A 27,168-nucleotide genomic window follows, 5' to 3' on the forward strand; every position below is an offset into this window, starting at 1 on the left:
CTGTGGTGGCATCCCATTTTCTCTCTGTCAGGTGGTGAGATGCTTAAACCAAATCAACCTGAGTATCTCTACCACTGAGACTGACATGAACTTGGGATTCAAACCCTTGTCCTGCAGTCCCTGTCCCCAAATGCTTTGTGTGTGCATTCTGCTGGTTGTCTTTTGTAGAATCATAGGAAAGTTTGGGTTGGAATGGACCTTCCATGCTCATCCAGTCCAACCCTTGCCATGAGCAGGGACCTTTTCACCCAGATCAGCTTGCTCAGGCTAAAAACATTCTCCAAGAGCTGCCATGAAGAACTTCAGGGTGGTGGTTGATCTACCCTGCAGAAGGAGCTGGGTGGCTTCTATGGGGATGGAGATGACTTGATGGAGTTTGTCTTTGAGCTGGAATGGGTAGGCTGTATGAAGGTGGTGAGACATGCTTAAGGGGTGGGATTTTTTGGGGGTGGCAAAGGCTGAGATGTGGGAGATGATCTGGAAAATGATGTGTAGGAGTGTTTGCCCGGCTCCAACATTTTAGTACACAATTTTTGCTGTGATACAATAAGAACATCAGTTTAGTGTCACTGTTTCACATGATACAGGTCCACTGGAAGAAATGGAGTATGTGGGATTAACTTTTGTTATGTATACAAATATATCTATCTATCTATATCTATCTATCTATCTATATATATGTATATATTCTTTTTACCAGTGATGGATGGTAACTAGATACCATAAATACTTTCAGCTTTTGACACAACCTACCAAAAATAGCTGGGATCTATTGACACTTGGCAAAGGGCTCTGCTCACTTTATCCTGAGCATGCCAGCGGGTTTTGTTCATGGAGCATCTTTGGAACCAGTGAGGTGTGAAGGTGGTAATGGGGAAAACCTTCCTGCTGCTGTGGCAGTGACACAGGGACCACTTCATCACCTTGTGGGGCACTCACTGTGATGTGTTTGGCAGCTCGAAACCATTACGTGAGCATTTCTGCTTTTTGTCCCAGTGGCTGAATACTTTTTGGTACCCTGGGGTTGTACTGAGAATATAATGGAGGTCTTCGTAGAATCATTTTAGTTGGAAGAGACTGTTAAAATTGAGTCCAAGCACAACCTAACTCTAGCACTAACCCAGTGTCCCTAAGAGCCTCATCTACACATCTTTTAAACCCCTCCAGGGCTGGTGACTCCATCACTTCCCTGGGCAGCCTGTTCCAATGTTTTACAACCCTTTCCATGAAGAATTTTTTCCTAATATCTAATCTGAATCTTCCCTGGTGCAACTCAAGGCCATTTCAAATCCAGGCAAAAGCAGCTTGTAATGATTTAGCTGTGAAGAGGAAGGCATCTATCCCAATAACCACGGATCAGCTGCGGTGGGAGTAAAATCCCAGTTTTATGGGTCCGATTACAGGCTTGTGAGTTATCTTTAGCCCTGTTTCACCAAGAGATGTTTGCACGTGGTGCAGAAGTGTCTGACAGCTGAACCTGTCTCTGCTGCACCCCCACCAGCCTGGTTTGGAGAGACTCCGTGGGTTGGTCTGTGAATAATTTGGGAGGGAGGCAGCAGGGAATGTGTTGGCTCCTCGTGTTCAATGTGGCAATGCAACTTTCCCATGTGGGGGTGGCAATGAATGGGGGATGTCGCTGGAGCTGATGAGCACAGGTCTGCAATGTGAAATCGTCTCATGGTGCTTATTCACATGAAATAACCTTTCTGCCAGAGGCGTGAACAACGCGCGGGTTGCTTCCAACAGCACGACTCAGTTTCACCAAATATTGTGGGCGAAAGGGTGGTTTTCAGACTAAGCGTGGGTCTTTTTAGGACAGCTCGTGAGCTGTTACACAGTAAAACACAGAATAAAATGAAAACTGATTTAATACGAGTCTGAGGTTGCTCTGACCAATGCTGAGCTGGTGAGTCTCCACATGGTGTAGCATAAGCAGGACAATACACATTGTAGTGAAATACAACGTGGAGCTAATGGGGAGGTGGAGGTGGGAGGCTGCCAAGGGAGTATTTATGGAGTTCCTAAAGTAGTTGGTCCATCTGGAGCAAAAAGAGAGAAGAAACTAAATCTACTCTGAGAGATCATCTTGCAAAGGGCTTCCTTGTGACGTGGGTTTATTTGCTGGCAAGTTGGACAGGAGTGGGTTTTGTCTGCTATGATGAGACAAGGGGAACTTTGCATGTTACTCAGACTTGTGGTTTGTTGGGTTTTTTTGGTGTGTGTGCTGTGTGGTTTGGTTTGGTGTTTTTTTTTTTGACAAAATAGGACCTGGCATTGCTGGTATGGCAAGATCCTGACCTTAACTTTGATTCATCACCCCTTGCAGTGTAAGGCAGGATGCTTTGATGCTTCTTGCCCCTGCTGAGTGAGTGCTTTTGGTACCTATACTTAGGTATGTGTTCATACCTTTGAGTAACTGCAAAGTAACTTCCAGCCTCTCTTGCGAAATACGCCTGTGAAGCTCAGTGGCCTTTACATGTGGAGGGGAGAGCAAGACAAGCTGCTCTCTGGAAAGACTTGCTGTTAGATCCGAGGGTGAAGCATCTGGCCGGGGACATGTGGGTCCAATTAGGCCCAGCGTGGAGGCTGCAACCAGATTGGTACATGGCTCAGGTGTGCAGGTTGTGACATTTCTGGTCTTGCTGTCAGCAGATTCTCATCCTTGCAAGATTCCTCATAAAATCCTTTTCTGTGCAAACCACTGGCTGTGTGGATGCAGACACACAACAGTTATTTCCCTCATTTTTTTAAGATGTTGCTGTTTAATGCCATAATTTACCCATTGACGGACTATCCTCCTATCTGTTGTACTTCTGGGAAATGCAGTTTGCCCATCATGCACACAATGCACTGGGGAAGGAATATCTTGCTATGTAAGAGGGAACCAAACCTCACAGAGACATTTATCCATCCAGGACTGTACCCTGGGGTATGATGCTGTATTGCTCACTGGTCAAAACCAATTTATGGGAGGGGTGAAAACATGGTTAGAAACTTATAGATTGTAGAATAGTTTGGGTGGGAAGGGACCTTCAAAGCTCCCTCATGAGCAGGGACATCTTCACCAGCTCAGGTTGCTCAGAGCCCCATCCAGCCTGGCCTGGGATGTCTCCAGGGATGGTTCATCCACCACCTCTCTGGCCAACCTGGGACAGTATTTTATCACCCTCATTGTAAAAAAATTTCTTCCTCTGTCAAGATTTCAGCGATTCCTCTGTCTTGAAATAACTGAATGTGCAACAAAACTTCCCACAAAGCATCTCCCTGGCCACACGGGGTTGAGGAAGATGCTGGTGAACCTGCTGGTCTCGCTATCCCCGTTCCTGCCCGCTGGCTGTAATGGTGACAACATCAAATTGCATCCAACCTGTCACTAAGTGCAACGACTCTGCAGTAAGTCACTGGCCTCCTGGTGCTGGTTTTGGCAACGGGTGTAACTTGGCTTGACTGCTTCTATTTATACAGCGCAAATGGATTTGTCACCCAATAGCTTGATCACTCATAATTATACCGTTGAAGAAAATCACACTTCTTATTTCCTGCCTGCACACCTGCTTTCTTGCTGTTTGCTTTTCTCTGTTCCTCCAGCTGATTAATACTTGTGTGCATCCTCTATGCTTTGGAGAATGCAGAACAGTTCTTGAGTCCCTTTAATCCCATTTCTTGTTGGGTACAAGGATCAATGTTGCTGTGGCTTTTGTTTTCCCATCCTGGATATTGGTTGTGCACTGTAGCACAAGTGTAGGTTTTAAATAGTATATATTAAGTGGTTTTAAATAGTATATATTAAATGGTATTTAAGAAAAATTAAGACAAACAATGAACTGAATTACATAGAGATGGGACACTTGACTGGCTCTGTAACTTATGAATCTTCGTTTTAGCCTCAGAAAGAGATCTCTCTTGAGTTTTTCCTGGGATAATTGCGTTTTCCTCTTTACTTCATTGGCAGACACTACCGCTTACTGATGCTGTGCACAGCGTTGGAATTGCTGCATTGGTCTGAGAACTGAAGTACCACAAATATATTGCCTTGTACCCAGCCCAGAATAAACCCTGAGCAAATCTGGGCACTAATTTTGGCATCACACAGCTCCCTGCTCCCCATGCTGGGAGGCAGAGCAGCAAATTCACAGGCACTTAGCACAGCGACCTCAGAGGAATCTCTACCTTGGTGGAAACAGATGGAGTCTGACTTTGTGTCAATTATGAGCCTAGAATAACTCAGTTTTACTGCAGGGAAGTGGAAAGATACAACGTTGCCACAGCCTGGGTGCTGACGAGCAGGAATTGAGCTCGGAGGAGAGCTGTGCCTGGCATGTATGCTGATTATGTCCACAATTTAAGCTTGGCCACCAGGAGGATGCTGCACTTGTCATATTTTGTATAGGTCCCCACTCAGGGAGGTGCAAAGCAGGGCATTAGAAAGCATCTTCTTGAACTGCAACATGGTGACAGATCCTATAGCGGAAGGCTTTTCTTGGAGAATGGTTGTCACAGTGAGGATTTAAGGGATACGAGCCTTGAGAGGTCTCCTCTTCCCCGTCACTCACTATTCATACATGACACGTGGAGAGTTGTATATTTAGGAATGAGCATGGAAGTGGAATGGATTTCATGTGGTTTATTTGTATTTTGGTTTGGGTGTTCTGTTCACCATCAGGTGTTTTGGACCAGGAGGTGTGAGGGTGCTTGGTCAGTCACTACTGCTCAACCACTGGGTACCACTTTCCCCTCCTTCTCTGTGCTTGATGCATGAAAGTTGATTTTGCAGAAGGGTCAGCACTGGGCTTTATGGAGCACCATCATCTCTGAATATGAGAAGAAACTTCTTTGCTGTGAGGTGCCAGAGCCTGGACAAGGCTGCTCAGGGTTTGGAGATCATCCAGTCCAACCCACCTGCTCACGCAGGGTCACAGAGCAGATCACACAGGATCCCAGGTGGTTTGAATGTCTCAGAGAAGGAGACTCCACACCCGCTCTGGGCAGCCTGGGCCAGGCTCTGGCACCTCCCAGCAAAGAAGTTTCCGCTCATGTTCACATGGAGCCTCCTGTGTTTCAGTCTGTGCCCGTTGCCCCTCACCCTGGCGCTGGGCACCACTCAGAGTCTGGTCCATCCTCTGACACCCACCCTGAGATATCAATCCCATTGATCACATCCCTCTCAGCTTCTCTTCTCCAGCTCAACAGCCCCAGCTCTCTCAGTCTCCTCATCACAAAGATGCTTCAGACCCCTCAGCATCTTTGTGTCCTTCCACTGGACTTCCTCCAGTAATTCCTCGTCCTTCTTAAACTGGGGAGCCCAGAACTGGACCCAGTTCTGCAGATGGGGAGGAGCAACCTCCCTGACCTGCTGGCTACACTTTTCCTAATGCAGCCCAGTTACCATTTGCCTTCTTGGCCACAAGGCCACTGGCCCGCAGCCTTTGGGGTGACTTAGACACTGGAAAAACTACGGTGTCAAAACAGGCCTACCTGGAGCCTGTCAAAGTCTTTATTTTATCTATCAACTAGTTTTGCCCAGCTGGTGATGGGATTAATTGCAGTTGCGGATGAATCTGCTCCCTAAGCTGGGCGTACCTCTGCTTGGCACCCCTTTTCAAAGAGGATCCTGTTCGCTTTTGAGTGAGCAGCAAATATCTGAAGAACTTGTAGAAGCTGTGGGCTGGAGAGCCTTGCAGAAGACATCTAGTCAAGTAGCAGTATCGCAATATAATTTTCTTACAGTTCTACACATGGATGCTCCTGCGTGTCCTTACCTGTAATCCCAGGGATGAGCACTGCTCAGCTCCTTACAGTCTGCGTGACTTATTGGCTGCGTCTAAAGTCTTGGAGAGGATGGAATAAAGGCAAGACTTAAATGTTGCTAGAACATGGCTGTCTATTGAATGCCTCTTAATACATTGCAACTACCTTATGAAGCCTTTCTCTTGCCTGAGCAAGTTTGGACTTCTCCTAAGCGATAATAAAGTTTAAGCCCAGTAGTTCTTGCTAATATTTGCCTTTTGCTTTAGAGGAAGGAAATGTGATCCTCATCTTCAGATCAGATGGCATCTGTACTTCCATTGACAAAAGTAAATTTGTTATGTGCTTAATGAGGTCTAGAAAGATGTTTCAGGTAATGGAGAGAAAATATCTGCCTTTTAAAATACTTTGACCTCCTGAAGTTATTGCAAGACCTCCTATTATGCTTAACGAGGTTTCTTGTTTTTATCCTCTGAGCTTTCAGAGGAAAAAATGGCTTTGGAAAGCTGATGTCTGGGTTGAATTGAATGCTTCTTCCCTTAACACCTGGGTTGAAAGCGTTCCCTAGAAACCATCTCTGGCTCTGTGGGAGATGCCAATGAAAAGCTGCGGGTTAAAAAAGGTGGAGAGAATTTTAGGAGTTTGACTTTACTTTTTCAGCTTTGTTGGTGAGCCTCTCCTACCTGAGACCTGGGGGTGTGTGTATGGGCAGCTAGTTGCTATGACAGGATTCTTAAATCCTTCTTCTAGAAGTCACCCTCGTCTCAAAACTCTTCTGTAACTTGGAGAGGTGGATTTTGGAGAAGAGCTTCCCTGTTGCTCCTGTGTTTTGGGTGCGTGTGCAGTGCAGGAACAGCTTATAAATAAAACTTGGTAACTGGGGGTGGAGGAGGGAGATCTCATGGCTGTGAACCCCATGACTTTAAAAATCAACTTAATGTCAAGCCAAATGTGAGCTGACAATTTCTATTTATTCAAAGGGAAGTGATTTTGTTGCTGCCTTGATTGCAGAGGATCAAACCCAGAGGTGCTAGAGCACCTTCATCTTCATGTTCTGAGGTGTGTGAAACACCATGGGCAGCTGGATGGATGTCCCTGATTTAAGAGAAAGTAAGTGAAATTAAGCGAAGTGCACATGCAAGCAGCCCTCTTGGTCCCCAACCCTGCCCGGCTGCCATGCTGTTATTTGCTCTGGTAAGATATGGGGCAAAATGGGAAATTATCTAGGATCTGGGAGAAGGTGGTAAAATGGCTGATAGCTGGATGAAGGAACAAGACCAAAACTAAATATCTTCTTTTTCTAGCAGGCTTTTGCAGTTCCAATTTTGGCCTGAAATCGTAGATTCATAGAATAGGGTGGGCTGGAAGGAACCTTCCCAGCTCCCCCAGTGCCACCCCTGCCATGAGCAGGGACATCTTCACCAGCTCAGGTTGCTCAGAGCCCCGTCCAGCCTGGCCTGGGATGTCTCCAGGGATGGTTCATCCACCACCTCTCTGGCCAACCTGGGACAGGCTCTCACCACCCTCAGGGCCAACAGTTTCCTCCTCATATCTGGCCTGAATCTCCCTCCTTTAGTTTAAAACCATCATCCCTTGTCCTATCACAACAGGCCCTGCTCAAAAGTCTGTCCCCATCTTTCTGATCGGCCCCTTTTAAGTCTGTAAAGGGTGCACTAAGGTCTCCCTGGAGCTTCTGTTCTCCAGCTGAACTCCCCAACTCTCTCAGCCTGTCCCCCAGCAGAGCTGTTCCAGCCTCGCACCATTCCTGTGGCTCCTCTGGCCCCTCTCCAGCAGGTCCATGTGTGTCCTGTGCTGAGGACCCAGAGCTGGACCAGCACTGCAGGGGGGTCTCACCAGAGCAGAGCAGAGGGGCAGAATCCCCTCCCTCCACCTGCTGCTCATGTTCCTTTTGATGCAGCCCAAGATATGATTGGTGGTCTTGTCTGCAATTATTATCTTCATTTGGAAATAAGATGGAGTAAGTTTAGTAGCAGGACATCTTCTCATGGGTAGTGGTGTGCTGGGGCATGGCTGTGGGGACTGAACACTCCACTTGAGAACCACCTGGACAAGCCTCATGCATGACTGACTAATTAATCCCTTATGTAGAGGTGGGAATCAAGTTGGGTGACATCTTAAGGGTCTCCCCAGCACTGTGCTTCAGACACATCTCTCCCCTTGATGTTGCCAGGACAGCCTAGGTAAACACCCTCAGCTGGTCCCTTCCAATGTCCCCTCCTTTGCTTGGTGGAAAGCTCCTTTCCAGAGCGTCACTAGGAACTTGTGAGAAGATATCATTAAGGAAAGAGTTGTGTCTGACCTGATATTGCTGCTGTAGCATTGAAACACAGATATTTATAGGAAAAAGCTTAAAGATAAAGGAGCTTGTGAATGATAAGCAGACATGTCCTGTTTCCTTTGGGAAGAGGTGCAAACATGTGATGTTTCTAGCCCTAAATAAACAGGTGGAGAAGAGTGCTTTGAGATTCTTGCAGCATTTAATATCACTTCAATTCTGAGCGCACGAGTGCTTTGCCTTGTCCAGCCATCAAGGGGAGGTGATTTCTTTAATAATCAGTTAAAGCTTGCCCTGACTTGTGCTTGGAGGGACCAGGAATGATCCAACATATAGTGAAGCTGCACTCTAGGGTGCTGTGGTAGGACAGGGCAGAGACCTGAGATCCAATAGTGGGTTGTTACAGCTGTTGGCAGTGAAGGGCAGGGTTGTGTTGGTGGGATTAGCTCTAAATGCTGTGCATAGAAGGATGCTTTGAGGCTTCAGATGCTTTGAAATTCTCCTATTTGAAGGAGAAGGCATGCGAAGGTCTTTGAGACAGTTTCAGTAAAAAAAAACCCCAAAACCTCAAATGTTACAGTTATTGAGTGACTGTTATGTGCTAATAGGATTTAATTTCTGCAGAGCTTTTGATGAGAGGAAAAAGTGCCTCAAAGTACTGCAGGTATTCTGGGAAAGGCTTAAGTGGAATAAAATTCAGCTGCGATCACATTACAGCAGAGAGGCTTGGACTTAACTGAGCTGGAGCAATGAGTTTCACCATGTGGGCACATGTCCTTGGGGTCCTCCCTATTGGAGAGGGGGAGATCTTCTCAGTGAAAGAGGGATATGTGAGGGAACACAGAATCATGGAATGGTTTGGGTTGGAAAGGACATTCCAAGCTCATCCAGTGCCACCCCTGCCATGAGCAGGGACATCTTCACCAGCTCAGGTTGCTCAGAGCCCCGTCAAGCCTGGCCTGGGATGTCTCCAGGGATGGTTCATCCACCACATCTCTGGCCAATCTGGGACAGGCTCTCACCACCCTTATTGTGAAAAAACTTCTTCCTCATGTCTGAATCTCCCCTCCTTTAGTTTAAAACCATTGGGTCTGCTGGCTTTCCCACAAAAGGTCCTGAAAATCTTGTAGACATCTTGCTACCCCAGGCTGGATTTGAATTCATTACCCAGTGATGATCCGCTGCATTTTGCTCCAATTTCTTCACATTGTAAGGGCTCTTGGGAGGTATTGAGCAGCACAGTGAAAGCACAGACTTGTTGTCTTGTTGGGGGGAGAGGAATAGAGTCTGGTTCAGCCTTTGCAAATTGGAAGGGAAGGGGAAGGTGGAAGGTTTCCTTCCTGGGGAAAAGGGCTGGTAATGCAGCTTGGGGAAAATCAAACAAAGCAGCTTCTCTTCCCTTCTGGCTCAGAGTGGGTGTGTGATGTCAAGGTGAAGCTGAGTCTTCCCAAAGACTGAGATTTCTTTTCTTTTGTAAAGGGGTGAGGTTGGGGGATTGGTTCATATGCTTTTTTTTAAAATTAAATCTCTCAAACAATGCTGCTTCCCCTTCCTTGGAGCAATTGTTCCCTGTGCGACTGACTCTCTTCCTTCCCCTTCCTCTCCATCGTGGGAAGCGCTCTCCTGATGAGGTATGGGCTCAACTTTAGTCTCTGCTTTACATTCCTTTGTCCTGCTTGGGTTCCTCTTATTATTTTATGTTTTCTGCCTGGATCCTCATCACAGGGTCCACAAAACCAGATGTTTGAGTGCTGATGGAATGAATTAACTATCAGAGCAGCTTCTACCTGCTAGAGATATAGGACTCTTAAGTCTAAGAGGCTTTGTAGTACCCCTGGGTTTCATCCCTCAAGTTGATGTGGCCTCCTCTTGGGAGGGCTTCTTTCTTCCTTAAGGAAAAGCTGTTTATTTTGTGATCAGCTCCATTTCAAAGCTTTTAAAACACATCAATTTTAGGCCACATGATTTCTTTTTAAATAGTTTTTTTATATTTTATTTTTTAATTTTTGTATCTACAATGCCCAAGAATGCCTTGCTCCCTGCTGTCGGGTCTTCCAGACTCTGAGGAGAAGAGATGAAGCCAAACTAGACAGTGGGTCTGAACAGCTATCAGCCACGTGGGTAAATGGAGACAGACATCCACCTCTTCATTTGCAGCAGGGGAAGAAGAAAATAGTGGAGATACTGTCCATCTCAGACTAGCCAGTGGTTTGCAAATAACTTGATGAATTGCTAAAACTATGGAAATCTCTACTTTTGAATTATATCAAACCTGTATACAATCTGCTATACAAAAAATGGCCTTGAATACTACTGATGAGGACATGGGCTTGTTGGAGAGGGTTCAGAGGAGGCCGTGAAGGTGATTAGGAAGGGGATGGAACAGCTCTGCTGGGAGGACAAGCTGAGAGAGTTGGGGTGTTCAGCTGGAGCAGAGAAGCTCCAGAGAGACCTTAGTGTGGCCTTTTTGGACTGAAAAGGGGCTGAGAAGAAAGATGGGGACAGACTTTTGAGCAGGGTCTGTTGAGATAGCATAAGGGGTGATGGTTTTAAACTAAAGGAGGGAGATTCAGGCCAGACATGAGGAGGAAACTGTTGTCCCTGAGGGTGATGAGACCCTGTCCCAGGTTGGCCAGAGAGGTGGTGGATGAACCATCCCTGGAGACATCCCAGGCCAGGCTGGACGGGGCTCTGAGCAACCTGAGCTGGTGAAGATGTCCCTGCTCATGGCAGGGGGTTGAGCTTCAAAGGTCCCTTCCAACCTAAACTCCTCTGTGATAAGGTTGGATTTGTTCTCCAAGAGCATTTCCAAGGAAAATCTGTTATAAATCAGACCTCAAGAGAGCAGCATGAGAAAGATGCTCATTTGTTCACTAAGCCTTTACTCTGGGTGTATGGATTGACTTGGCCCTGAACAATTAATAGTGTTCCATATGCAGAAATAATAAACCCTTGGATATTACAGGCTTGAGGGTAGAAGTAACCACCTGATTACATAGTTACTTTGCTATGACCTACTTCTTTTCCAAAATCTCCCCTAGACGCTGTGACACAGTAGATAACAACTTCCAGGTCCTTTCAGCATCTATCAGAAGAGCTTCCTGCAGGGAGCTGTTGGTGATTTATGCCAGGGAGGAAGAGGAAAGGCGGCTGGTGTGAATGTTTCGTGATAGGCTGTGGATGATTTAGCTCATGGAGTGAGCTGGGAAGGCCACAGCACACTGGTGGGTTTTGCTCTCTCCTGTTAGGTGGAAATCACATGGTCTAATTAAGCAACAGCAGTTCTCGATAATATGTTTTAAGGGATTATATCATGCTTCAGCAGAATGGGGCATGCAGCCAGGACACATTCATCCTGTTGATAAGGCCAACGCCTACTGTAAATACAATTATTAAGTCTGAGCCTGTGTGAGATGCTTGAATGGAAAGCCGTAACTTGAGAATAAGCAAGAAGCTCAGAGAAGCCCATGGTGGGTATTTAAAACCTTGTGCCCTTGGGCAGTGGCAAACTACCTTCTTCCGTAGAGTATATAATTAATTTTATGGAGAAAAGTGAACCTAAATCCTTTCAGCTGTAACTTATATGTGATGAAATGGATTTCAAAGCCTGTCCTGGTGTCCAGGGTCTGTCCTGGGACACTGGGATGGTGTTGATCTGTCCTTTTGTGCATAGATTTTGGAGCTGGATCCCTTGATGTTGTGCAGTTCATAGATTTTTGTGCTCTCATTCATCAGTTTGCAGAGCAGCAATAAAATGCTGCAGCTACAGGATCTATTCTAGCAAACTGGTGTGTAAATGCTTTCTTTTCTAGCAAATGAAAGCCTTGGGGTTGGAATTCAGGAGGAAGAAGAAACTGAAAAGTGAGAGCACATCTGCACTTCCCTGCTAAAAATTGCTGGTGTAGATGAGGGAGAGGGTGTTGTCTCCCTGGAGTACAAAGCTGATGAGCATCTGAACACTTTCCACTTGGCACAGCTGGAGATGCAGTTCTCTCATGGGCTGGGTGACCATTCCAATCCCCAGAGCTGAGAAGGTGTATGTAGGTGATTTAATCCAACTCTGCTTCAGAAACTCATTGTTGTGGGAGTGGAAAGCTCAGATTTGTGTTGACTTGAACTGGAGGTTTGCATGGCTGGATGCTCTGGGGGAGCGTGGTCCTCTAAGGAAAACATCTCATGCAGTAACGTGGAGGCTGAGGCCAATTCTTCTGGAAGTTACGTTAGTATCTGGCTTGGATCCTACAGTAGACTTCAATTCAAGGACACGTGGTGAGAACTGTGATACAGCTGTAATGAATAATCAGCCAAATCTGAGGATTTAACACCACCATCTGGTTCCAGTAGAGCCCAGAGGGTAAGTCTGGGATCCAGTTGTCTCTGGAAAGCTCCAACTTTGCCCAGCAACTTAAAATTCAAGTTTTCTGGCCTCAGTGGCATTAGTAATGGGTTGGTTGAATTGTTTCTAGATCACTTTGATCTGCTGGTTGCCCTTACAAAGCCAATGTGGCTAATGAAAAATTGGGAGGAAGGGAGTGACTTTTCCATTGTTAAAGCAAGAATTCTCCGAAAAACGAATGTGTCAGAGTGGTGGTTTAGTTCACACATTAACTCATTGGTGGAGTCATCCATTCTAATATTTCTACTGGAATATTTTAGGGGTTATTTTAAAATTATTTTCTTTAACCTCCTTCTTTCACACATAACAAGGAAGAACCAGAAATGCCAAGGCACTGGACAGCCCATGTGAGGTGAAGCCTGGCCTAAACATGATTAATTTAATTTAGAGAAACAAATTAAAAGGTTAGAGGAGTGTGAATATGTTGCCTGGCCTTAATGTGACTTTCTATAGGAGTGGAGGACAAGACACAGGAGTACTCCAGGCTGCAGAGATGAGCGTTGAGATTCTTGTATGAACTGCAGTGGTTTCCCACCTCTGATTATGTTTTTCTCATGTTACGGCCAAGCTCAGTACCAAGCACCCTGGATTTTGGAAATGGTGAGATGTTGCTTGCAAGAGATGTTGATGAGTGGGTGCTACATGGGCCCACGGGCCAGGCTTTGGGAAGGTGAGAGCAGCTCTAAGTCCTTCTGGATCTACATGATGGAAATTACCACCCGGCAGATATTTTGCCCACAAAAAAATTGGGTGAAATCTGTATTGCAGACGTGCTACACAGCAAATTTAATACTTTATTTGACCAAGGTAGGTTTTTATTTTCCTCTATTTTTATATTTGGGAGTCCACGGGCACCATGAGGTGCCAGATGACTTCCTTCCTACGTATGCAAGAATGAAGGTTGTTTGGTGTCTTAAAGAACTGAAACCAATGCAAATTCTCACTCTGGCGTCTCCTGTGAGCTGTTTGTTAGGCATGTGTTTTTTGTCTTATGTATTATCCTTTTTATGCCCTTTTCAAAGCATGTGGAGATTAGGAATTGCAAGTAATCCTCTGAAATGATTATTGACTGAGAATTGTTTGGAAATGATGCTGTACTGAAGCATCTGTCCTTGCTGTATCCCAGTCATTGTGAGGCTTTACCTGCGTCTGCAGTGGTCGAAAGCCGGATGTATTTTTAGACAGTGTTTAAAAAGATGTTGTCGAAAGTGTGCAATGCTGTCTCATGGGGACAAGGCTGGTTGCACAGGGGATTTTTCTTCTGTACTGAGAGCTCATTTGGGTGTTGTGGGAAGCACAGAGGGGATGCTGGTGTGGGGGAATTGGAATGGTGGTGGCTGTAGCACCTAAAATGCTACCCCTGATACTGATGAGCAAAACTGTTGTCGCTCTCTGATTCCTTATTGCTGCTTTTAATTGAAAAATAACCACAAACTGAGGAGCTACTAGGAGATATGCAGGAAACTCTGAGTGTCTCTTTAGCAGGTGTTTGGACACTGGAATGTTGACCTGGTGCTGGCCAGGCTGGAGGATCTGGGGCTCAAGATGCTTCTTGGATGACTTATTGAGGGAGTTGGGCTGAGATTTCCCCCTTACCTCCTTTTGGGAGGTGATAATCTGTTCTCCAGGGCATCCCTTGCTGGAGGAGGATGGCACAAGTTTGGGGCGAAGTCCTGTAGAGACCAACTGGGATGCTCTTCCAAGCTCTGCACATACAGCTCCGCTTCTGTGCAAGGAAAAACATCACTGGCTTGTCCAGAAATGTCGAATAAGTCTCCAGTCTAATCTGCAGCAGCCCCTAGATTGCTGGAGCCTGTTTTGAATCAGAAATGCTCCACGGATACAGCTGTAGTAGTGTTGTTTTTCTGAAGTGCTGATCTGTTTCCTTCCTTTCCAATTCCTCAAAAGAAAACAAGTCAGTTGATTTAGGCACCAGAATCCGCTGCTGACTCTGCACAAGTTGTTTGCTCTTCTCTTGTGTCCTTTTCCTTTTTTCCTTAGCTGAATTGCCCCAGAGTCTGGGCCCCAGTGAAGGTACTTCTGGAAAGTCTTCAACGCAAAACTGATCCAGGGGTGCAGAAAAGAGGAGCAGAAGAACAGAGTAAATACTTAAAGATATGATGTCACCAGGTATACAGGATAAGGAGGTTGTAGCAAGGCGGGGGGTCGGGCTCTGTTCCCTAGGAACAAGCACCAGGAGCAGAGGAAACGGCCTCAAGTTGCGCCAGGGGAGGTTGAGGTTGGATCTGGGGATCAATTTCTTCCCCAAGGGGCTGTCAGGCATTGGAACAGGCTGCCCAGGGCAGTGCTGGAGTCACCATCCCTAGAGGGTTGGACAGACGGACATGAGGTTCTCAGGGACATGGGGCAGTGCCAGGGGTTGGTTAACAGTTGGACTCAATGGTCTTGAGTGTTTTTTCCAATCAGAACAATTCTATGGCGGAGCCTACTCTTAAAAGCATATCCCCCTTGGAAGTCTATAAACTTGGTCTCACCACTGTCCTATCACAGAATCATTGAGGTTGGAAATGACCCTTAAAATCATCGAGATCTATGCCAAGGAGATTTGCAGGTGAGCTGTCTGGTGACCATCACTTCGAGTGCTGGACCTTCCACTCTTGGTAGGACTATGTTGTGAAGACCCCAGGAGGCTCTTTGCCTCCTGGGGTGAGTTTTTCACTCCCGTACACCACCATATCTCTCTGGTTTGGTCCCCAGACAAACCATGTTCACAGGCATCAGCCTTAACTTGGTGCTACAGAAAGCTGTGGAGGACTTTGTGTCAGGTCCCTTGGGACAGGGACTGTGAATATCATGGTGGAGCAAGTCCATGCTGCTGTTGCAATGGTGACTTCAGCTCTTGTTCAGCCTGACCTTAGTTGTCTGAATCACCCTGTTTAATCCCTGCACTTATTTAAAATTGTTGTCAGAGAGTGTCTGAGCAGAGATTAGTGGTGGATGACTGAGGCTGCCTGCAAAAGCATGGAGAGAAAAGGGAAGTATTTCTAGAGCTAAAAATTATCCCAAATCACTATTATTATTTTGTTGTTAATTAGCTTTGTGTTTGGAACAACAGTTACTGGAGAGCTGCTTCAAGGGCTGTAGTGAAAAGAGACACCTAATGCAAGGACTCCTTTTTCCCCGAAGTAAAACTATCCCAGTTGTCTGCTGGCCTCCGTGAGCCAGGTGACTTTGAGGTGACATTTGTGGGGTGGCCCGGCCGCTTGTGTTGCTCTGACTGATCCACACTAATGCCCTGTTTGTAGAGTCGAGCCTGTTTTGCTAATAATAGGCAGCTTTATGAGAGATAAACACTGGACTGACCTTATCTGTGCCTGTCACGTTTGGCCTTAGGGGAGCTTAGTAGCTTGTTTCACACTGTGGGCTGTGTGCAGGGAAATAAAGGGAAAAATATAGTTTTTAAACTATTGAAGGAGATATTGGAAGGAAAGGGTGAGTTAAAGAAACCCCCAGGTGTGCATAGTACCCTCTAAAACCATAGTATCATGGAATAACTTTGGTTGGCGAAGACCTTTGTGATCATGGTGGCTTGCCCTGGCCCAAGTCTTGTCATCTGTGACCTTCCCACCGTTTTGGGATGGCTGACAGTGATATGGCATGTGCCTCACTCCAACCCAATTCCCTGCATCTCCTGGAACCTTCAGGAAGAAATTAATCTGTCTGGTTTGGGGCTGTGTTGGCCAAAATGGAAGACAATCAAACCTTTTGTCTTCTAGGCTGCTCTGCATCAGGGACTGCACCGTAGGATCCAAGAGCCATGTTCATTTAAAGAAGAATGGGGTGCTGGTCCTGAATGTTTTTCTGTGTCATTCCCTGTGAGATGATCGCTAACATCACAAATTAAAACCTGGTCTTTAGAAATTCTGTGCGTAGGCATTTTTGGGCCCCTTTATGGGGAAAGGCTGATGCTCAGCATCCAAGCTGATGCTCACCCCAAACTAGAGCCTGGTGTTGAATTCTCAATTGCACCAGCTCACTACACCTAAGGTCATCTGCTCTTCTAATTGCTTACAGTTTAAAAAGCAGCCCAGAAATCCTGACTCTGCTTTATGTGCTCTTTTCAGTGTCTGTGCCTTCTGGGTATGAATTTAGCATGGAATGATGCTTTTTAGATGTTTCAAAAGCTGCCTATAGAAATACTGGGAGGAAAGCTAATGTGAGGGCAAACTTTCTGGGAGATGAGAGTGTGTTTGCTTCTGCTTTTCCTTTGGTGGAAAGGCTCAGAGTGTGTTTGTAAAGCTGCACATTGGTTTTATTAACTAGCAAAGTCTCCTGGGCTGGTGGGATCTACTCTTCTCCTCTCCTAGGCGTTTCAATAAAAGATTACAGCAAGGAAAGATGTTAATGAATATTTATGAGGAATAACTCCTTTATTCCTTGGTGTACTTCCATTTCTGTTATCTTGTTATGCCCCTGTTTATTCCTGAAGCAGCAGAAGGTCATGGTGACATGTATTAAGATGCCAGCCGTTGTCTGTCATGGTCACACATTGGCAGTCCTTGTGGGCTGTTGACTTGGGGGGGGTCATTTGTTGCTAAATACCATTGTGACAGCAGCAGTGCTTTTGTGGCAGAGGAGATTTTGGTAGTATTTAAGGGTATTGTTCTTGTTTCAGGCTGAGGGAGTTTGTGTTGGGTTTGTTCAGCCTGGAGAAGAGAAGCTCTGGGGTGACATTATTGCAGCCTTTCTGTACTTAAAAGGGGTCAATAAAGATGGGGATGGTCTTTTGAGCAGGGCCTGTTGCAATAGGACAAGAGGTGATGGTTTTAAACTAAAGGAGGGAGATTCAGGCCAGATATGAGGAAGAAATTGTTGGCCCTGAGGGTGGTGAGAGCCTGTCCCAGGTTGGCCAGAGAGGTGGTGGATGAACCATCCCTGGAGACATCCCAGGCCAGGCTGGACTGGGCTCTGAGCAACCTGAGCTGGTGAAGACGTCCCTGCTCATGGCAGGGGTGACACTGGGGGAGCTTTGAAGGTCCCATCCAACCTAAACTATTTTGTGATTCTGGCTCTTCATGTGAGAGCGATCCACCAGCGTCTGTGGATGCTGTGGACTTGTATTGGACCAGGGATGCCTGGGAAAGCATTGGTGTATTCTCCTCAAGGTGTTTATTGGACACTTGGACACATGTTGCTTTAATGCTGGCCTGTTTTTTATGGTAGAAGTTCTGTGAGCTCTTAGTGTCAAGGAGGTTTTTTTTTTTAACCCCGTGAATGGAAAAAGTGGGGGCAGAAATACAGACTGCAAAGTAAACATGGTGCCATGCTTGATGTCATCTGCTGCCACGAACTGGGAGGATGGTGGGACAATGGCTTGACAAGAGGTTACACTAGTATAACCATGTTGAAAGACTGACTGGTTCCCCCAAGCACCGGCTGAGCTGTAAATGCCTGACGTCAAGTTATGGGTCAGGTGAGGGCACTCTTTACATCCTGTAATTAACATCTGTGCAGTTAATCACTAGGGCTGGGAGACGCTGGATTGGAGTCACGCTGTGTTGTGGTTGGATCCCTGTCCCCGAGATGACAGGAGGCTAATAACAAAGATGTGTTGACTTGGACTAATTTATCCTCCTCCCCTCCACCCCGCTTCCAGCATATGTTTGCAGTGTATAAATCAACATCTTTATACATCAGTGCTTTGACTTTAATTTCTTCCTCCTTTTTCTTTTTTGGCCTCTTGGAAAACAAGGTTTATGCAACTGTGCAGTTTTTCTTTTTAACACATGAACCTGTGGGGCAGATTAAAGAAAATTTAACAAAGTTAGAGATTTGAATGCAGCATTTCTGTGCAAGCCAGTGCTTGGTGAGACATCAGAGCTGCTTGTGGGAAGCCAAGGTGAGACCTTGGTAGGTCGCACCACCATTTCTTTGACTCTTGGAGACCTGAGTGACTTAAATACCGTTCAGTGCAGCTGAAAATCTAATGTTTGGCAGAGAACTGTGCTCTGAAATATGTTAATAGCTTGCTGGAGTGATTAACCTTGCTAAGTAGGAATTGTGATGTATTGATTCCTCCCTACCGCTGTCTCTTGTTTGGTGAATACCTTTGTCATTAAGGCTGCAAAAGAAAAACATCATTGGCCCTCCCTGGTTTAATGCAAATTTCAGAGGATGCAATTAGTCTCCTACAGAAGGATGGAGAAAGAAATGGAGATGATGACTTGACATCTCTTCCATTGTGAAACCTCAGATATCCTTGGGCTCCCTCAATCCCAGGTGAATCCCAGCCACTATTAAATGCAACCGGCTGCTCTTTTAGCAGTCTGTCTTTCTTTTTCTGCTGTGGAAATGTCTTTGCTGTGAAGGTTTAAACCCTACTTTGTGTGACTTGCCTTCTCCTTTTGATTGGTCGCTATTAACTTGCCTCGGAGGTGAAGGTTAATCCATATGCTCTCTTTCATCTTATGTGTGTAAAGGCTTTACTTCTGAATCTAAAAAGGTTAGAGGTGGTGAGGGATAAAATGCAGCTCTCCTAGCAGATTGTGAAATGACCTTGTTAAAACCTGAGGCCATTAAGTCTCCTAAAACTGCTAGGTCTGTAAGAGAAGAGACACAGTTAATTAACATTTATCCAAATATGCTAGGGAGCTACTTTTACATCCTTATCTCTCTAAGAACATTAGGGAGGGGTTGATCTACCTTCATATCTCAGAGTGGTGAGGAAGAAGCAAGTTCTGGTCCAGAGGCTGTGTGGTAGGACAGTGTTGAAGACCCTGTTAGTCTCTTCTCCCAAGTAGCAATTGATAGGACCAGAGGAAACGGCCTCAAGTTGTGCCAGGGGAGGCTGAGGTTGGATCTGGGGAACAATTTCTTCCCCAAAGGGCTGTGGGTCATTGGAACAGGCTGCCCAGGGCAGTGCTGGAGTCACCATCCCTGGACAGATTTAAAAGATGTTTAGACAAGGTTCTTAGGGACATGGTTTAGTGCTAGTGATTCTATAAGGTTGAGCTCTAGGAAAAATTGGGATGTGACTCTGACCACTGAAGATGGAATAGTTTTAGTAGCTTGTGGTATGTGCTTTTTTGGGGTGATGCCCCAAAGCTAGCCTGTGTGCATCAGTGTATGAGTCCAAACATATTCAGCACATTATAAAAATTATCTGGAAAAGGCTGGGAAAGGATCCCAGCTCAGTTGTAGAGAACTGGGAGAAGAGGAAGGATGACTGAGAAGCAACTTATTTCCCAGCTAACTAGTTGCTTTACCAGCATGGAATTGTTGGAAGAGAGGCTGAGGTGATATGGAAGAAGGGACAAGTGTCCATTGGGGCAGACTGGGATGTGCTTGGAGCTCTGCTTTCCACCTACCGTTTCTGGATCTGGTGGGGATGGATTTTGGGATTTTCGAAGGTCCACAGCAGCCTGAGAATTTCTGCCTTTAGTAAAAGCTTTGCCTTCAGTTATGGAAAAAATCTTGAGGACACAAATAGAGCAGAGTGACCCAAGCTACCAGCAGCGCTCTGTTCAGCAGGCAGCACGGCTTGTATATTGGGTTTCGTGTACACAAATTGCTGCGCCTTTCCTAGAGGAACAGCTGCCATGTTCCTCAAAGGGGGAGGAACGGAGAGTGGGATCACCATGAGCTCAGTATTTTTTTTCTTCCCTTGTTGTTTTGAGCAAGATGTGCTGTAGTGTTCCTGCAGTAGCTATTACCATGACAAGAAAAAACAACAACAGAACACTTTAATTGAGGTATGTTTCTACCGCTCAGCAGCAAATAGAACTCAACAGCTCATCTCATCACCTGCAAAAGGATGGATCTGCTGGAGAGGGGCCAGAGGAGCCACAGGAATGATGCGAGGCTGGAACAGCTCTGCTGGGAGGACAGGCTGAGAGAGCTGGGGTGTTCAGCTGGAGAACAGAAGCTCCAGGGAGACCTTAGTGCAGCCTTTCCGGACTTAAAAGGGAGCGATGAGAAAGATGGGACAGACTTTTGACCAGGGCCTGTTACAATAGGACAGGGGGTGATGGTTTTAAACTAAAGGAGGGAGATTCAGGCCATACATGAGGAAGAAATTGTTGGCCCTGAGGGTGGTGAGAGCCTGTCCCAGGTTGTCTAGAGAGGTGGTGGATGAACCATCCCTGGAGACATCCCAGGCCAGGCTGGACAGGGCTCTGAGCAACCTGAGCTGGTGAAGATGTCCCTGCTCATGGCAGGGGTGGCACTGGATGAGTTTTGAAGGTCCCTTTCAACCCAAATTATTCAGTGATTCTTTGATTCTATGACTTGTTCAGAGCTGGCTTGAGCCCTTGGTGCAGCAGCCCAGGTGTGTGTGAAAGCCGAGGCAGCCACGTCCTGCCAGCAACCTTGAATGACCTGCTAAACCCTTGTAGCCTTGTGAAGAGCAGCCAACAGTTGCCAGCAAATCTGGTGGGGGTTGACTGGTTAAGTTGTGTGGCCAAATGGGTTTGGCAGGCGGCCGACAGGACAGAGAGGCTGCTCAGAACAAATATTTTTGTCTAAACCCTTGGGCTGTTTACAGGCTGGTTTTGATGGGAAAGATTGAATGTTTTATTTAACATCGCAGCTCTTTCTTCTGTAGGGTGGGAGAGGGAGGTGGTTTTTTTGTAAGCTGCATCCCATGAAGCTGAAGGAAGTTGTTCTGCTGGGTGTTCAGTTAACTGCAGCCAACCTTCCCTGCAGAAAAGTCGGGGGCAAGTGAATTATTCAGGTGGTGCTTGAATGTTCCAAACCCTCTGGAAGAGGCCAGAAAGGAGGAGTTGTCTGCGAGGTTGTGCTTTAGGTGTTTTCATAGGTAGTGATGAGCAGGATACCACATCCTACATCAGCTGGAAGTTTGCTTGGATGCTTGGGAGACTGGAAGAACCCCAAATATGTGATCCTTGTTTATTTAAACATGAAAATTATATCAGATATACCACTAGAGCCCAGGGTAGTGGCATCTATTATTGGGGGATGAGAACTCAAAGGACTTTTGGTGATTCACCTACTGTCCTTTAGGATGAAACCAATCTTTCCTTAATCAGTGCTGATAAACAGACTCCTCAAATTGGAGCTATCTGATTCTTGGTATTTTATCTATTTTCTTGCAACACAATCCCTGAAAAGCCTTTAAACCTGAATTACATCTTTCTGCCCAACACCCTTATGATGCTGATAATCCTTTGCTACTTCACATCCCTTCACCCCCAAATATTTACGTGCAAATAAACAGAAGAACAACAAATTTGACTTGCCATCACAGAGCTCTGACCATTTTAAATATAAAATGGGGTTAGCTCTCAGTTCTCTCTTACTCTTAGCTGCATGACTGTCTTTCCACATGATAAATTACCAGTATTTATTGGTCTTTTGACAGACAGGTTTCCCAAGGGAAAGGAAGGAGACTGGCTGAACAAAGCCTTCTCTATAATCAGAGTTTGCAGTAGGCTTTGGACAGAAATTGCATTTGCTGGCCAGTACAGCAAGGATTTTATGGCTCAATCTATAACTGCATTTATGCCAACCAGGAGGTTTGGGAAATGCTGAATAATATACCTTAGACTGTATCGTTAAGAGTAGTGTTTGCTTGTTAAGGACTGATGAGAAACGAGTGTGTTTCTGGGAATGCATCGCTGGACACAGCTTTAGATCCTTGTTTCTCCCTCTGGGATATGGGACTGTCAGTGCTGCTCATGTTCCCGATGCTTGAAATTTGGCAGGTAACTTCTACCCCCTGTGGGCACCATGTGCTTTTATGCTCGTGCTAGAAAAGCACTGAGACTTGGAGCTGTTCATAAAACTGCTACTCTTGCTTTTCCCAAATTCTTTTCAGCTGGCTGCAAAAAGCCAGGAACATCCAATAATTTCCCCCTGAGTTTCTCTCCAGCAGCACCAGGTGTGGGCAAAAGTCAATTGCATTGTATCTCCTGGGTGAAGTAAGATGTGGCTGTGTAAAATCAGCTGGATCTTTGGTTGATTTAAGATTGATTAGTCTTGCTTATTGTTGTGTTTATGCTATAGCGCCTTACGCTGGAACAGCTTGGTGTTTAATGAGAATATTTTGCAATAACACATCTCTGGGACTAATCAAACTTAAGTTGATGGTTAACCCAATCAACTCATGCCTGTGTGAGATCAAATTAAATTTTTTTCATCTGAAATGCTTTCTTGTATAGGAAGGTGTGTGGAATAGGTTGGGAGGAAGATTTCTTATGGCTCCTTCTAAAAATTGCTCATGGCTTTTACAAGAGCACAGAAAATCTGAACCTTCAGAGATGGAAAGTACTGTGGGGTGAATCTTGCATAAATGCTACTGGTTCCACTTCACCTGTGGCTGCGGTAACTGGGCTGACTGGACTCTATCCTGCTGGAGTGAGAAGTGGCTGAAGGCCATTGACTTTCCTGCAGAACAACCTTGCAGCAGGTCATAGAATAATTTCGGATGGAAGAGAGCCTCAGGGTCGAGTGAAACCATAACCTAACTATAGCACTAATGCATGTCCCTAAGAACCTCGTCTAAATGCCTTTTAAACCCCTCCAAGGGTGGTGACTCCACCACTGCCCTGGGCAGCCTGTTCCAATGCCCGACAGCCCTTTGGGGAAGAAATTGTTCCCAAGATCCAACCTCAACTTCCCCTGGCGCAACTTGAGGCTGTTTCCTCTTGTCCTATCACTTGCTACTTGGTAAAAGACAGCAACAACCTCCATGCTACAACCTCCTTTCAGGCAGTTGGTTGGTGGCTTTTGGGTAGATAGTCCATCATGAAGATCTGGCTTGAGAGCCTCAGCTTGCAAAGTAAGAGAAGCTTTCTCCAATGGAGGAGTTGCTGAGTGAAATTCTTCCTGTTCTGGGTCCCTGTTCTTCTTCTCTGGTGTTTTTCTTGTATCTTTGGCCTTTGAGCTAGGATGGCTTTCATGTGGATCTTGATCACAGAAGACACTGCTGTCCATGGGTGTCCAGTTGGGTTGTAGTCAAGCCAATGTGTCCATCACTTCAGTGGCTTTGTCCCTGTCCCCCCTTCCAATCTTGGAGGCTGTTTTTGAGAGAGGATTTACAAAGGCATCAGACCTTCCACCTACCTGGAAAATGCTGTTTTTCCCTATCATGCTTGAAGCAGAACTAAGGCAGGTCCTGGATGAGGACTCCGGTGGGAAATATTGAATCCAGGCCCTTCAGAGACCCCTGTGAGGCCCTTCAGAGACTCCTGCTCATCCCACCTTCATCTGCTACTGGGCCGGGTGTTGTGGTCTTGTTCCCTGGGCAGAAGATAGATTGTCGCTGCATTGCAAGCAACATGCACGGAGCAGTATCTGCAAGAGGCATCGCTGCAGAAATTTTGGCTGGTCTCCTGCTCATCTCTTGTCCTTGCAGAGCAGCAATAGCAGCTGCCTCGTGCCCTCTCCCAGCCAGGAGAGAGAAGTAGGTCAGAATTTGCATTCTTGCCCTGGCTTCTCTGCGTAACTTGCACACTTGTTTTTTTTTTTTTTTCAAGTCCTGTTTTCAAACAAGCTGTTCCTGTATGTGTGTGTTCCTCGGGCTCCCCTAAATCAGAGGGTGAAGCCTTAAATTCCGATGTATAATTGGGCTTTAATGTCTTTCTTCACTCCAAGAGCACTTCTGGGAGACTCCTCTGATTCCGAAGGGCTGATCCCAGCATGTAAATATCTGAAATAAATGAGACGGCGCCTTCATTTTTGGCTGTTGCATTGTCTGGAGTGGGATTTAAATTTCTTTTCCTGTAGCTCTTTTTGCATGACAAGAGCAAGTAATTGGGATGAAATCATCCGTGCCACACATGTGATGGTGAGATTTCTTTTCAACGCTTCTCTGTGGGTTTTGTTGCTGGTTTGTGATGTCCTGATGGGGGCGGGGGGGAAGACAAGATTGAGCACAGCAGACTCGTGGCAACCCGTGAAGCATCTGAATGTTGCTGAAGCGATGCAGGGCTCTTGAAGGATCGTTTTGTCACAGTTATGTGCACTGAGATAAAGAGATTTGTTGTAACAGTGCTCTGAAATAACAGGAGTGCCAGACGAGAGTTGGTGTGATGGGGTGTCTAGTGTGGAGGTTGGGACAGGAGAGTGGGGTTAGCTGATGGGCTGCATGGTGGGGAGTGTCCTTGTGTTAATCTGTAGGATTTAAGATGTGAAGTGGTACTATCCATCAGCACCTTTTTTTTTATTACTATTTTTTTTTCCCCCAAATATTTGCAGAAACCTGGGTCGGTCTATGCTACCACTCACAGTATGATGACAACTCATCTTCTTGTTTTGGGAGTGTACAGGGTCTCTTGCTAGGATTTGTAGCTCTCATTGCTGTTTCTTGTCCCCAGATGAAAACAAGATTTGGTTTTGTATCAGCACTAGTGTGGCCAGCAGGCCCAGGGCAGTGATTGTCCCTGTGCTGGGACCTGGGGAGGCCAAACCGCCAATACTGGGGGCAAGGCACACCAAGAAAGGCCTTCAGGTGCTGGAGTGAGTTGAGAGAAGGGAACGCAGCTGGTGAGGGGCTGGAGCACAAGTGTGATGGGAGCGGCTGAGGGACCTGGGGGGTTCAGCTGGAGAACAGGAGCTGAGGGGAGAACTTCTGATCTCTGAACTGCCTGAAAGGAGCTTGGAGCCAGGGGGGTCGGGCTCTGCTCCCCAGGAACAAGCACCAGGACCAGAGGAAACGGCCTCAAGTTGCGCCAGGGGAGGTTGAGGTTGGATCTGGGAACAATTTCTTGCCCAAAGGGCTGTGGGGCATTGGAACAGGCTGCCCAGGGCAGTGCTGGAGTCACCATCCCTGGAGGGTTGGACAGACGGACATGAGGTTCTCAGGGACATGGGGCAGTTCCAGGGGTGGGTAATCAATGGAATCAATGCTCTTGAGGGTCTTTTCCAACCAAAATGATTCTACAATTCTGTGATTCCCCTGTGATTCAGCATCTCTGAGGTTTTCCAGTAATCTGGTTAAAGAGAGAAACATCCCACAACTTCCTGAAACTGGGTGAATTTTTTTTGTAGGGGAGGTTTTCAATGTCTGATGGAAAGAAAAACTTGCTCCACAATTCTGGTATTTCTTTGTGCAAGTGACTTGCTGTAAGCTTCTGTATGCACTCAAGGCCTATTTGCTATTTTTGTTAGTCTAAAACATGAAGCCAATTGTGTGGTGTTGAAGACAGGTATATGGGTAAAAGTGATAGAAACTATGTTAAGGTGACATTATTGTTTTAATTGATTTTTCACTTTAAGGAGAGATAGTATTTCACTGCTCTGTATTTTTTGTTGTGTATACACATATTTAGCTAAAAATGCATTTTTCCAATGAAGTTTCAGTGTGGCTTACCTGGTGTATCTGCTTTCTGCAAGAGAAGTTGCAACCTGAATCTGTCTCAGGCTTGTACAAATAGCAGGCGATGTCCTGTCTGTTCTCATTTGTGCTTCCTTTGCTAATGCTTAGCTGCCAAAAAGCATCAACAGCTTTGAGACGTCTCTGCACAGGAATGACCTTTTGGGAGATGAACTCGTCCCCATCCTGCCCTGCTGTTTGATCTCTCTCCTTGGGGCTTTTGCATGTTCAAGCTTTGGAAGGCTGCTGAAAAGCAAATACAACAGAGTCTGAGTATTTTTAAAGGTTTGGAAGAATGTAATGTGAGGGTGGGTTTAGGAAGTACAATGATTGCAATGAAAACACTTCTTGTTTTTGTTCCCTCTCATACCTGCCATCCAGCCTGACGTTGGCATCAATCCATATGGATGTCCTATTGTTCCCTTTGGGTATTCGGTTTTTAATTGTGCTGTTGTGTTTGAAAAGCGGGGTGTCTACATGCTGAGAGCCGCTTTTCAGAGTTGTGTGGCATGTGGGTGCATGAAAGATCATCTGGGGAGAAGCGTTGCAGCAAAGGGTTATTGTCTTTTTGCTTGAAATAACCTTGGAACCAAAATGCATCCTTGAATGTAGCTAATCCTCCCCACCCAGGGCGCTCAACCATCAGTATTTATATAGACATTTAAGGTAACATGTTTTTTTGGCTATAATACACCTCGTCTATCATGTATTCCTGTTTCCAGCAAAAAAAAGGAGGGAGTCACATGCTGATTTTGCAACGGTGCAATGTGGCTTTAGTCCCTGGATGATGCTGCAGTCAGACAAAAGTGCTGCAAAGGGCTTTTTACCCTTTGCTCAACATCCCTGTCTGTATAAAGAGCTTTTTTCTTTACATTGTGTTGCACCTTCCTTTCACTTCCAGGTTTCGTTTGGAGTATTATTTTGAACTCTTAAACTTGTCACTTCCCTCTGTTCAGCTGCTGATGCCCAAGTGCTATTGGATATTTGTACTTTGGGAGAGTGTCTCTGTGAAAAGCCTGTTCTATGCACCCTCAATAGCACCCAGGTTGCTGATAAGAATTAATCAATGGCTGCTGAATCAAGGCATGAATCTGACATCCTATGCCTACATCTGGAATTCCTTCTTTGTTTTGCATGGATAAAGAACAGCAAAATGTTGGAGCTGTTGTGCAGGTGAACTCTCAGCCACCTCCTGTTCCCAGTTTTGCTGTGAGTTTCAGAATGGTGTTAAACCCACTTGTGAGGAGAATTACAAAGCCCAGCAAGATTGAAATATATAATGAGTTTCTTCTGCCTCTCGGACCTGATTTTTAGCAGGAAATCGATGCTGAGCTTTGGCTTTATCGTGCAATCTTGTCTTGTAAGTAGGAGGATGATGAATAGATACCAGGTCAGATCCTACTAGGCAATAACTGCAGCTGGAAATCTTTTCAGGTA

General features: G+C 45.9%; 1 protein-coding gene across 4 annotated transcripts in view; it reads left to right on the top strand.

The window, feature by feature from the left end:
- Window positions 1–27,168, top strand: part of GDPD5 (glycerophosphodiester phosphodiesterase domain containing 5) — a 189,088-nt gene that overhangs the window by 15,441 nt on the left and 146,479 nt on the right. Inside the window, exon 1 of one of the 4 annotated variants that reach the window (XM_065065439.1) lies at window positions 24,064–24,204. The exons of the other annotated variants lie outside the window; for them this stretch is intronic. The gene's annotated coding sequence lies outside the window, so the exon portion shown is untranslated. Of the gene's footprint in view, window positions 1–24,063; window positions 24,205–27,168 lie in introns of those variants that run through there. 4 annotated transcript variants of the gene reach the window in all.

Source organism: Columba livia, chromosome 1 (assembly GCF_036013475.1).
Source record: "Columba livia isolate bColLiv1 breed racing homer chromosome 1, bColLiv1.pat.W.v2, whole genome shotgun sequence".
NCBI classification, from domain to species: Eukaryota; Metazoa; Chordata; class Aves; order Columbiformes; family Columbidae; genus Columba; species Columba livia.